Genomic DNA, 11,387 nt, shown 5'->3' with positions numbered 1-11,387 from the left:
CTTCTCAGTTCAGCAAGTATCTTCCTGTTGGACAGAGTCCTGACTGGAGCTGGGACAGGAGTCATGGCAAAAAAAAAAAAAAAAACCCAACAGCATTAACACATCAGAACCCAAAGCCAATAGCAGTGCCTGGGGGAGATTTCATCAGCCTTGTGACGGGTCAGAGGCCAGGGCCAACCAGCATGAGGAGGCCCCCACCCCCCAAGGACTCTGTCTTGGGCTTCCAGATGGCCACGCCCATCCTGGAATTCCCTGGGAGCTCATACCTACACAAAGGATGTCTGGGCCAAGGCCAAGATTCAAAGGCTTCCTGAATATTCCCAAGTGGCTCGTCTGCTCAGACAAGGGCAGCTCATGGGATGTAAAGCCCAGAGACCCATGCGAGAACATTCTCTGGGATAGAGGCCCAGAAGGCAGGACACTCTGTGTCCTCCCAAGTTGGCCAATTCCTTGCTTTCCCTGGGCATATCATTGCTACTCACCATGTCTGTTTTCTCATCGTTGCAGAAAACTATGTGACCTTGGTTGAAGTCTGTAAGACCCTTGGTTCCAGATCAGCACAGCCTGTCATTAGCAGCACTGTGATTTTTCCCACTGCGGCCCTAACATTCTGCCTCTCCCAGCTATTTTGGGCCGGGCTGCCCAGTTGTCCCACAACGGCAGAGGCCGATTGCAGACTTTTGAATTCCTATCTGAAGGGTAACCACAGGCAGGCTCAGATGGCAGGGTCTCACTGCCAAGGGGTGGGGGTGGGAGAGTCTCCGTGGAGATTCGGGGAAGGAGCTGAGATGGAAACTTGGCAGCCAGATCCAGCCTCCCTGGCCGCTGGCCCACGCTCGTTGCTCCTAGATGGCAGTGCCCGTGGTCGAGAAGACTCAGGGCAGGTGGGAATCAGGACTGGCAGCTACAAGGACAGAGCAGGCGGGTCTGCTGCCTCATGCTCCTCACACCTGCAGGAGACCCCTCTAAGGAGGACAAACCTTTCATGGAAGTCCCCTCTGCACTCTTGATGCAAAGACGGGCAGTCAGGGATTTAAAAAAAAAATACACGTGCAGTCTCACTTTGACCATTTCTGTGCTTTCTGACTCTAATGATGCCATGTCATGCCCCATGCCTCAGTTTCTCCATCTCTCATTTCCATCCCTATTTTGAGAATTCCTTTTGGGAACTTTCAGAGATTGGCATAGACAGACCGTAAGGCAATGTTTTAATAAAATGGGAGGGCCCCCTGGTGGACTGCATAATTCTAAGCACTCGACTTTGAAATGAATGAGTGAGTCCATTGAGTAACTCAACACATGAATGAATGACTAAAGTGAAGAATTTTTCGTTGTTCATGCACAGCCCAGAAACCAAAGGAGGAGAGAATTTCCTGCAGAAGGCCATGGTGAAGTCTCCAGTGATGCGAAGAAGACAAAGGGAATGAAAACTGAAGGAAAACCTAGTTGTAGATGTCCGTGGAGTCACTGACCATAAGGAGTGCAATTTCACGGCACAACCTCTGCGGAAGTCTGTCTACTCACTAGAGGATGCAAACACCCTTTGATATAGTAATATTTCTTCTGGGGATAATATTTATTCTGGGGATCCTACATATATCTTCATAGTTGTGCCCAAATAAGTAACATCGCTGTAATGTGAAAAGATCACAGATATCCCGAAAGAACATCACCGGGGCCTGGTAAAGTAGATGACATCCCATCCACACGGTGGAATGCCACACACCGCTCTGTGGAGAATGAAGCAGCTCTCTGTAAAATGCTATGGGACAAGCTATTCTGTGAAGTGAAAAATTACAAACCTTACTGAAAAACTTTTTTAAAAAGACCTACGTAAACGGAAAGGCAACCACGTTCTTGGGGAGAAGACTCAATATCATAAACATCTCAGTTCTCTCCCAATCAATCTACAGATTCGAAGCAATTCTATTTAACATCCTAAAAGGTAGGGGCATGTGGGCTGCTGTGGGGGTGGGGAGGGCAATAGTCCTGCACCCTATGAAGGCTTAGTATAAAGAGGTGATAATGAGGACAGTGGTATTGAGCTGATATGAAATATTATACCCATACAGTAACAGAAATTCCCAAACAGAGCCACATGTCCCTGGAGACTTGAGCTATGGCAAAACTGGCACTGCACATACATCAATGGGGAAAGGATGGATTCTTTTCTAAAAACAGCACTGAGATGTTGGGGCATGTGCAGCAGAAGAAAGATAGATATATAGATATATAGATATCAAAAAAATCTGAGAAAGATACACAACTTCTCAGTAATCAGGCAAGGAGAAGACATTTCATGCTATCAGATTGGTAAAATGAATGAATACACCTGATAGTACTTGTGGGCCAATGGGATTGCTCACCCATTGCAACAGGTCTATTTCATTTTTGTAAAATACATGCATATATATATATATATATATATATATATATATATAGTTTAGGGATACAAACCTATTTGCTAAAATTACAAAATAAAGCACAAGAATGATTACCACAACATTCAAGATTGTGTTTATCTCTTGGGGTGGGAGGAAGTTGGCAACAGGAAGGAGTACCTAGAGAGCTCTCTAGATAACAAGATTAGTGTTTTATTTTTAAGTTGGGAGCCATACCTGAAAGTAGATATCTTAGTAAAAAAAAGATGTGAATAATTTAAAATAATTATACCGTGTTTCCCCGAAAATAAGACCTAACCGGAAAATAAGCCCTAGCATGATTTTTCAGGATGACATCCCCTGAACATACGCCCTAATGCGTGTTTTGGAGCAAAAAGTAATATAAGAACCAGTCTCATTTTCGGGGAAACACTGTAGTATATGGTATATGGTTGGGATACAGTTTAATATGATGGAAAATATAAATGAATTCAGCAAAGGTTTTTTTTCTCCCCTCCCCCTCAAAAACGCAGAGCCTTATGTTTAGCACATTTCCATTAGGTTTAAAAGTAATTTAACATATGTGCTATGATTCGTTTGTGTGTCACAAAATATCTGTAAGAATGACCACAAGAAACTAGTACTAATGGTTACCTCTGGGGAGGGAACGCAGAGGGGGTATGGAGGGAGGGTTATCTTTCACTGCGCACCATTTATATAATTTGAAATTTCTCTTGTGCGTCTGTTGATGGAAGGCTGTTGAGAGACCAGGGATGTGTGCATGCAGAGACCGAAGGTGCAGACCGGGAGCACTGACGCACCCCCTCGCCATGCTCCTGTGTGACGCTCCACTACTATAGGGCTTTTTTTTTTCTTTTTTTCTTCCAGGATTTCTAAAATGAGCATCATTACAGGACTTAGGGGTGAGGGGCCGGGATGCCTTTTAACATAGTCCATTCAAATAGCTCAGGGGGCTGGAGAAACGGGATGAATTAGAGACCCATGTTTGGAAAGGGGTTCGTTGATTGCAAGTTAGGGGGGCCCAAGCCCAGGCCGCTCCTGCCTGTACACCTGTGTACTGACCTTTGCTTTGGAAACTGAGCTACATTCAGACGTAGGCGGTTAGAAGAGCCAAGGGAAGGGCTCTGAGAATGAGGGTGGCAGAAATGGTTCCGTGCCTCTACGCCCCGGGAGGACCACGAAGGTCCGGGGGACCAGGCAAGGGGTCTCACAATCTCAGCTCGAGGAATGATACCCCCCCTCCCCGTAGCCTTCACCTCCGCCCCCCTCCCCTTTCTGCTCGGCCGACGTTCCAGAATAACGCGGTGGAAGGGGCCTGCGGGTGGGGAGCGCGGACAGCCCTCCTCCCTCCGGTCCTTCCCCCGGCCCAGCTCGCTGAGCATCCAAAACTACAACTTCCAGTAGCTCCCTGCACGCGGCCGGCGCGCAGCCGCAGAGCAGAGGCTGCCGGGAGCGTGTTGCCCGGAGGCGGGACGAGCGCGCCGGGCGGAAGTCGGCCGCCCGCTCGGTCCCGGCCCTTCCCGCAGCGAGGCCCCGGCTTCCGCGGGACCCCGAAGCAGCCCGCCCCGGGTGAGTGAAGGCCGCGCCCGCAGCCGCCCGCGCTCCCCCTCGCGCCGGCCTCCCCAGCGCCTGCCGCCGCCCTCCGACCCCGCACGCTCCCTCCCTGTCTGACCTATTGGGGCCCCTTGACCCACAGGTCAGCGGTCCCCTCGGACGGGGGTGCCTCGGAGAAACTGTCCCCTCCTACCGACGGGGGGCGACACCTACCCCTCTGACTCGGAGACTCCTCCCCCGTCTGACTGGCGGAGTCTGACGGCGCGGACTAGCGCCCGCGCCGTGTTCGGTGCCGCCACTCGGACCTGGGCAGGGCCTCTCCTGATGGGCTCGGGAGCCCGCCCGCCCTGCCTGGCACCGGGTCACCCCTGCAGCGCGCCAGCCTTCCCCACCCCAAGCCAGGCCTTGCTCTCCCTGCCCCCAGCGCAGCTCCCTTTCCTCCCTTTTGCACTCAAACGGGCCACGCTCCCCTTTCCCTCTGCGCGCCTTGCGCTCCCCCATCTGGTCTGGATCCTTTTATCCCTGGGGATCACCGCCTCCTTGCCACCCTCGGTGCGTTTCCCGTGCCCTCTGTGTGCCTAGGTTTGGCAGGCGTTAACACCTGCCGGCAGTCTTCCGTGCGCCAGACCCCGCTTTCTCCCAAGCACCTGTGTCCCTCAGGAAACCCGTGTCTCTCAGCAGCACATCGGCCCCATGTCTCATTCCTGCTTCGGGGTATGTGCTTGACGGCTTTTCCTACCACGTTTCGGACAAAGCGCAAGTTTGGGAACACACATCTGCTGGTGTCACCTGAATCTTGCCGGCACTTGGGTGTAAGGGCCAAAACTTGACAAAAGCACAGTCGCAGGTAGGTCCATGGAAAGGAGGCAGGTGCTCAGCCTCCCGTTCCTCCCCCTTGAGGAGCTCGTTGAGTTAGGTCTTCCTGGGCTGGGCTGCAGAGCGTTGTCCAGCCCCCAGCCCCAGCCCACGGGCCTCAGCCGCAAACAATGCAGCCTGAGCCTGTGGGCTCAGTGGGGCCTCTTCCAGAGCCAGGGTGGCCTCCTGGTGGCCCTCCCTGCCGGCCTCAGTGACCTTCTGTTCAGCCCCGAGTGCCCTGCTGAGAGGCACGTTAACAGCCCAGCCTGCTCCCCTCTGGAAGTGCAGGGGTGTCCAGTCCTGTGCAGCCCAGATTTGGTCAGGCACTGTCACAAGGCCACCACCAGTGGGCTGGGACACAGGATTCTGGGTCTTACTCTTTCGTGTCCAAATGAACCTGATCACAAAGGTGATGCTGCCTCGCCCGGTGGTGGAGGAAATCACATATTTCCAAGGGTGTGGGTACCAGTGTGTCACCATGTGATCCCTCAGCTGTAAAAATCTGATCCTTTGATACCTTCCATTAGCTAAACGTCTCCTTTGTTCCCCCAAATGTAGTTCACGCCATATTTTCATAGCCCACAGCAACGTAGTGAAGGCGTTGGTTTAGGCTGCTGGTGCTTGAGGAAATTTCTACCCGCCAGTCCAACTGCACCTAATCTGCATGTCTTCCAAGCCCCAGAGGAGTGAGGAGACACCAGGGTGCCGGGTGGGGGGCAGGTCTCGCTCGGGGTGTGTTCATCCCCACCCCCTGAAGGGGGCCTTTGAGGTGAGCGCTTGTGGGCTCCCACAAATACACATGGCCCCTTTCATCTGAGTCTCAGGACTTTCTTGGCAGCACTGTGGCAGTCGTCATGGCAACTGTATAGGGTAGGTGTATAAATGCTCTAGTGTTTTCTCTTTCAAAAACAGAATATCTCCGATCGGGGAATATGGTTCAGAGTCCTGAACTGGATCGGTATTATGACAAGGAAGACGTTTCCCTGTTGTACAGACATTTGTGGCGTGGTACCCAGGATACTGAAAAAAAAAAATTATTTTCCTTTCAGTGACACTCTGGACTATGGAGATTTCTGGAAAGTTCTTATTAATTGCCAACGTTAAGGGAATTTAAAATTTTTTCTATTAATTGTTTAGCACTTTTATGTTGATTTTCCTTTTCATCAGACCAAGACAAAGTCCTGATATTAGCAAAACCTGTTTGGGAAAATGTTCGTTTTTCTGTTTTTGTCTGCATTTCTTTTGAATCCCACTCATTTATCTGTAGTAGCGCTGCCATTAAATGGAAGTCACAGTTCCGGTTCCCAAGCAGAGTGCCCTGCCATCCCTGCCCAGCCAGGGACCATGCCGTGGGAAGTGAGGCGGGGCCATGTGCACGTGGGGCCTGACCAGGTACAGTGAGGGCGCATGACAGTGTGGGCGTGAGCGTGAGGTTGGAGCCGTCTAGAATGGCTCGCTGGCCACTGTGCCTGGTAGCCCCGCGCTGAGGCACGCGGGAGAGCAGGTGGGTTCAGGCAGGTGCGTCCACTGTCTGTGGGAGCAGCCCTGACTTGGGCCGATCGTGGGATTATCACATCCCCTTGTTCCGGGCTCTCCAAAAAACAAGCCGAAGATGCGTAGTTTTGTTTGGGATGAGGGCACTTTCAACTGGGAGGGCAGCTGTTTTCCAAAAGTCCTAGATGACGGCACAAACTATGCACGCACAGCGGCTGTGGTGTAAGGATGAAGTGCAGACTCAGGCTGTGCCCCCCGCCCCGAGGCAGAGCTGTGTGAATGGTCCCGGCCCCCGGGAAAAGCTGTAGGTTCTTCCCGGCCCCTGTGGCCGGCAGAGTAATGCCCATCCGCACCCGCAGAGGTCCACGCCCTGACCCCCGGGACCTGCGAATGTGTTATGTGGCAAAGGGGGGCTAAGGGAGCACGTGGAATTCCAGGTACTTATCATCTGACCTTAAAAATGGGGGCTCGTCCTGGATTGGCCAGGTGGGCCCAGTGTGACCACAGGGCCCTACCAGTGGAAGGGGGGCCGGAGAGTGTCAGAGGGGATGATGGCGGAAAGGCCCAGGGAGATGCAACAGTGCTGGCTTTGAAGGTGGAGGAAGGGGCCACAAGTCGGGCTGAGGGCAGCCGCTAGCAACTGGAAACGGCCAGGAGACGGGTCCTCCCCTCGAGCCTCTGAAAGGACCAGCCCTTTATTTTGGCCCAGTGTGACCCATGTCGGACTTCCGTCCTGCATCTGTAAAGTAAGTGTGTGGTGTTCAAGCTGTGCAGCCTGCACTGCTGTTACAGCAGCAGGAGACAACTGACACACTCCGCTTGGGCGGCTGACTTACAAACAGAAACAAAGGACAGAAAAAGAAGTCACCCGAACTGTATTTAACTTGACTCGGTGAGCAGTCGTGATTGCCTGTCACGGAAGGGGCTGAGTAAGGGACAGGCGGGCGAAGGGAGGATCCAGAGAGCTGGGTTTAGACGCTGTCAGCGCTGGTGCTGGAGGCCCTTGGTGTCTGTCTTGCCTGTAAGGAGTCTGAAGGTCAGCGCGTGTCACTCTACTTTCCAACCAGAAAGTGCACTTTGCCGGTGGGCAGACTAGGGACTCCTGCCTGCAGTCTGATGGCTCTTTAGGACCGTTCAGAGACCGTGGTGGAGAAGGAGAGGCAGCCACTCTGCAGACCCCAGGGCCTGGGGAGGACAGTGGCTGCCCCGTCCCTGAGGCAGGGAGCTGGGAGCGGGCCACCTTATCTCCGAGCTGAACTGTGCTTCCGGCCCTCCCTGGATCCTGAAAGGTCAGAGTTTTGCTCAGGTAGCTGCCTTAAACCTGTTTGTTCTGCCACCTGTCCGGGCCACTCCTACAGGAAACCGGGGAAGCGACCCTCTTGGCTGTGAGCTGAATGTAAGCCTTGTGTCGGGTGCGGAGGCCAGCCTGGGGGTGAAGGTGAAGGTGGGGGTGTCTGAGCCTGCCCTGATTCTTGGCTGCAGTGGAGGGGCTGCTCACTCTACTCCCTGGGTGTGTACCAAGACAGCGTGCTGCCCCCCTGGAATCGGGGGGTGCCCTGGGGAGCTACAGACACAGCCCTTACACTGACGCTAGTTCAGGCCTGTTGCACAGGAAGCCGGAAATGCATGAGTGTCAGTGAGCCGTTCTTGAGACCTGCCTGAAAGGGGGTGGGGGGCTGGGGCTGGAGCCTTGGGGGTGGTTGTCCCTCCTCATGGTTAACTCTCTCCAGCCTGTTGCCCTGCCCTGTGGCTGGCTGCCGGCTCCAGAAAAAGGAAGCCAGCAGGGGTGCGGCCTCCAGGGGGCTCTGAGCCTGGAGAGAACTTGTTTGCTGGCCCACCTGAACAGGTGAGCCCAGCGACTGGGTCCTAATTTTCTTGGTGATATAAAACCGCCCGTTATGCTGCAGATGGTGGGGCTGATAAACTTGTCACAGGAAAGCATTTCAGCTGCTTAGAGCTCTGAGGAGTGTGGGCAGGGAGAGATGCCAGCATGGGCCCTGCTTCCCGGAGGGCATGGCTTTGTCCATTTCTCTCTCACCTTCACTGGCTCATTTCTGTTGGGGTGCGTGGCTGGCGATTTTTTATTTTTTAATAAAAGTACAAGTTCTCGCTCTGCACCAGGCCTCCCGCAAGACAACACAGGCAGCTTGCCATTGACTTTCGGGAAAGAGCCGGCGTGGGGGCGTAGAGAGCGCACGAAGAGGCATCTGACTGGAAACTTTCTTTTCTACAAAATGAAAGTAACTCCTTGCGATACTACCCGAGGGATGAAGACCCAGGCCGGGCTGACCCGGTGGGAAATCAATGTGGAGGTGATGCTAGAGGGATTTTCTGGAAGGCAGACAGAGCTCTGCTGTCACCAAAGTCTTCGTCCTCTTATTTAATGAAAGGTGACCTGCCCTGGGCGTTCTCTCCCTCCCTCAGTCTGGGGAACCAACCTGATGGAGCAGGGCCCTTCCCCGCAGGAGCTCAGAGCCCCCGGGAAGCAGATGGTTGCAGCCGCTCTGGTCTGTGCTGTCCCAGAGCCATGGCCCCATAGAGGCAGCACAAAGGCACAAAGGACAGTGTTTGTGTCCAGGGCTGCTGTTCCAAGTCACCACAAACGTGGCGGCTGAAAACAACACACATTTATTCTCTCAAAGCTTCGATACCAGTGTCGCTGCACTGAAATGAAGGTGTCAGGGGGCCATGCTCCCCCTGAAGCCTCGGGGAGGATCCGTTCTTTACCTCCTCCAGCTTCTGTGGCCCCAGCCTTTCCTGGCTGTGGCCACATCACACCAATCTGTGTCCCCATGTCCACCTGGTCTTTTCCTCCTGTGTGGTTGTCCAGTGGCCCTCTGCCTCCCTTTCATAAGGACACTTGGGACGGCATTTAGGGCCACCTGATCATCTCCCGTCTCAAGGTCCTTAGTCACCTCTGCAAAGTCTCCGTGCCGTATACGGGGCGTTCACAGGTTCGGGGTTCAGGCCCTGGTACCTTTGGGGCCCGTGTCGGCCTTCTACTGGAGGGAGGGAGCTTACTAGTGGGGGGGGCACTGCACTACTTAGTAGGGGGTGGGGGTGGGGGGGAGGGACAGTGGAAGCATGACTTACTGTGGCACAGCCAGGGACTTCTAGATGGTTCCCTGTGGTCAGGAGATCAGCATCCCAGGTGGGAAGCACCCCAGGCAGGAGTTTGGCCTGTGGAATTGGAAATGGCGCTGTGTTGTGTTCTGCTTGGGGGGTTAGCGGGGTAGGGAGCCCATGGGAGGAAATGAGGCTTTCTCTGCCTGCTGAGGAGTTTCCTTTAGCAGGAAGATACCGGGATCTAGTAAAGTATTTTAATCCAGACTCACTTCGTAGAAAACTCATTCTGTTGGGTGTATGGAAGATGGACGCGAGCGGGTGTAGCCCAGGGATCGGCACATTTTCTGCCCCGTGGAGGGGCAGACAGGTTTGCAAGCTGCACAGCCCTTGACTCTGCAGCCGTGCCTCTGCCCGGCACTTGCCGTTGACTTGACTTGTAAAGCCGGGCCCTCCACGCACGTGGGCAGAGGTGCCAGTAAGGTGAGGAGGGCGACAGGCAGACAGGAGCGGGTGGTCAGCGCCGGGTTGTCCAGTTCTGGCTAATAACTCTGGGAAGTCAGCACTGTTCTATCCTAACTTCACACATAAAGGAACTGAGGCCCAGAGATGCGAGGTCTCTTATCTGAGGTCACACAGCTGATAAGTGGCAGAGCTCAGGTTGGACCTGGGAGGTCTGGATCAGCAGGAGGCCGAGGTGAGCAGGGCCCAAGGCAGAGGCCGTGGGGTGGGACCCATGTCCAGAGCTGGGGTGTGGCCACGTAAGGGGACCTGACACCTGCTGGGATGGGAGGAGATGAGACTGGGGGGCGGGGTGCCCTCAGCCAGGTCAGTAAATTCCCGAGGGAACCTGTTCAGGGTTCTTGGGGGCTGCACGTGCTGGCCTGGAATTCGGGGGAAATGCTCAGGCTTGAAGGTGTGGGGACCTCACTAGGGGTTCTGCCCCGGAGTCCAAGGTCACCTTGGGGTCGATTAAGGAGAAGAGGTGGGCGGCAGGGGAGGAAGACCTGCAAAGAGCATCACCAGGTGTCTCACCTGAACCGCTGGTGGGACATGCCGTGGGATAGATACCCCGAGGGACGTGCCTGTCCGCCAGTCATCTCCGGGAAACGGGCAGCACGTGGCACTGAGCGTCCAGGAGGGACGGTGGGGGTGGGGGAGCACAGAGGTGTCGGGGGCTGTGTCGTCCCAGATTCAAGGGTTCACCGCTCATCCACGTTAGTTACTGACCTGAGAGTGTAATCTGGAGACCGGACGGTGACTCAGGTGGGAGATGTGGACGCGTGTGTTCCCTGAAGAAGGAACCGAAAGAGCAGGTGGGGCTGAACTGACCCCGAGCAGCAGGAGGGGCCCTTCCCTTCCCCCTGGACTGGGGTGGGCAGCCTGGTGACGGGAGGCCCGGGCGTGCGGGCTCCGCCCCGGGTCGGCTGCCGGGGGATGTGACAAGAACTCCTGTGATGGTGGCGTCGTGACGCAGTGTCAGAGGGAGTCGGGGCAGTGAGGGTGACACGTCACCGTGGTGACACCGGTCTACGTTGGCAGCATGTGTCCCCTGCACCTGCAGCTCTGACAGCTGGTAGCTTGACCTTGGGGCTGGGTCCAGTGTACTGAAGGTGGGGCCCAGGGGCAGGGAGTCGAGGGGCTGGTGAGGAAGTGGGTGTAGTTCTCTTTCTTTCAGCAAACGTGTCCTGAGTGTCTACTACTTGTCCAGCCATCAGGCAGGAGTGGGAGCTGGCGTGGGCCAGCTGCCGCCCGTGGCGCTCAGGCAGCGTGGAAATCATTAGGGAACGCAGTAAGGCAGGGGGGCAGTCTTTCTGAGGAGCAGCCATGGGAAGAGCCTGAGCTGAGTGTTCAGGTCGGGGACAGGGAGTCCTGCCTGGAGTGGACAAGGGCCGCAGTGGCCCAAGCAGAGAAGTGGGCTTGTGGGAGAGTGGGGAGGTCTGGGCGGGGCCGTGTTAGCGCGAGAGCTTCTTCTTAGAGCGGGGCCATGAGAGCACGTGGTGACACGGCCGGTGGACT

General features: G+C 55.0%; 1 protein-coding gene across 2 annotated transcripts in view; it reads left to right on the top strand.

Moving 5' to 3' along the window:
- Positions 1-3,855: 3,855 nt before the first annotated feature.
- The window catches only part of LOC117013978 (soluble calcium-activated nucleotidase 1), a 29,652-nt gene continuing 22,120 nt past the window's right edge, over positions 3,856-11,387 (top strand). The window contains exon 1 of one of the 2 annotated variants that reach the window (XM_033091637.1): positions 3,856-3,971. The gene's annotated coding sequence lies outside the window, so the exon portion shown is untranslated. Of the gene's footprint in view, positions 3,972-4,679; positions 4,804-11,387 lie in introns of those variants that run through there. The other variant, XM_033091638.1, reaches the window with a different exon arrangement.

Source organism: Rhinolophus ferrumequinum, chromosome 21 (genome assembly GCF_004115265.2).
Source record: "Rhinolophus ferrumequinum isolate MPI-CBG mRhiFer1 chromosome 21, mRhiFer1_v1.p, whole genome shotgun sequence".
NCBI lineage: Eukaryota > Metazoa > Chordata > Mammalia > Chiroptera > Rhinolophidae > Rhinolophus > Rhinolophus ferrumequinum.
This window is presented reverse-complemented; position numbering and strand designations above follow the sequence as displayed.